The sequence below is a fragment of the Anneissia japonica genome, unplaced genomic scaffold (assembly GCF_011630105.1).
Source record: "Anneissia japonica isolate Jap-2015-1 unplaced genomic scaffold, ASM1163010v1 scaffold5067_len495651_cov149, whole genome shotgun sequence".
In the NCBI taxonomy this organism is placed as follows: Eukaryota; Metazoa; Echinodermata; class Crinoidea; order Comatulida; family Comatulidae; genus Anneissia; species Anneissia japonica.
In genome coordinates this window covers 13593-14913 of record NW_022754121.1, presented here as the reverse complement: position 1 = coordinate 14913, position 1321 = coordinate 13593, and positions in this window count along the sequence as shown.

Here is a 1321-nt window from a genome sequence, read left to right as displayed (position 1 = left end):
CTTGTACTGATCAGATACTACTTTCTGTAAAAAAACTATCTGATTTATGTACTGTGCAAAAACATGATATAAATGAAATGCTTTCACTGTATAATAATATTATCAAAATATTTTACAATTTTTTGGTTTATAAATGTGCCTCCCACAATAGGATAGTTTATTGTTTATATTGTACATACAGTAAAATATGTATAAAACTTGTATCGGCAACTTTGTGCACTCAATATCAGATGAAATTTAGAGAACTGGTCCAAAAATTGCTATTCTAGCCTATTTGTACATGTCTCTTTGGTTAAATGCCTGATAAAAAGGCACCTGTGAAAAATGTTAACACATAAGCTTACTGATTTAAAATGTGATTACAAAATTAATTCAGGATGAAAATGTACAGTGTAGGTACAGCAAAAACAAGCTTGTTATGGACTGCTGGAATTGGCTGCCATATAAAATCCAACAACCTGAAACAAATAAAAATATAAGTTTGGTTACTTTGCCTGAATAAATACAATTTATTGAATGTAAACCACAAATTTTCACATCAATTTTCTGTATTTCTTAGTGAAAGGTATTGTGCTTTCATTATCTCATCACACTTTAATTGGCTTACTGTTCTTTCCAGTTTTCTTTTTGAAAACTGGAGAGAGGACATTGAAAGTAAGGCCTCACTCACTATTCATTACTTAAAGATACAATTAAATTAGAAAATTATCTATTAGATAAATTGGATTTCGAAGGTGTATCATTGAAATTTAAAACTTCGCTCCAATACATTGCCCCTTGATAGTAGAATTTCTAGATGGTCTGAAGACAAGAATGACTTATGTACACTTTGCAATACAAATAATGAAGAAGACAAAGACACTTCTTATTCTCTTGTCCCGCTCTCCTAAACATACGTTTAGAGGAGTTAAATAAACTTGAATATAAATTAAGTAGTCATAACATCGATGTTTGGGATCAATTTTTAAGTGCTAATATTGATATTAAATTAAGCTACGTCCTAGGCTCCACTGCTCTTTCCATGACAAATGAAGTAGAGAAATACTTTGATGAATTTTGTAAAAGTTATGGAAAACGAGCGTGGAGAAAAAGAACTGAACTGAAGCACTTGCAAACTTCATCGTAGATTAAGTATCTGTATTACTGTCTTTTCCTTTTTTTTGTAACTAATTAATTTTGTTTTCCTTAACATTATTGTTCAGTTTGTTGGTGGTACAAGTGGCCCTTCGAAATTTGTGACAGGCAAGGCAGGTTGTATTTCTTGTCATGTTTTTCGGGGAGCTACTTGCCTCATCAGCAGCACTACTCACTTGTGTTTATT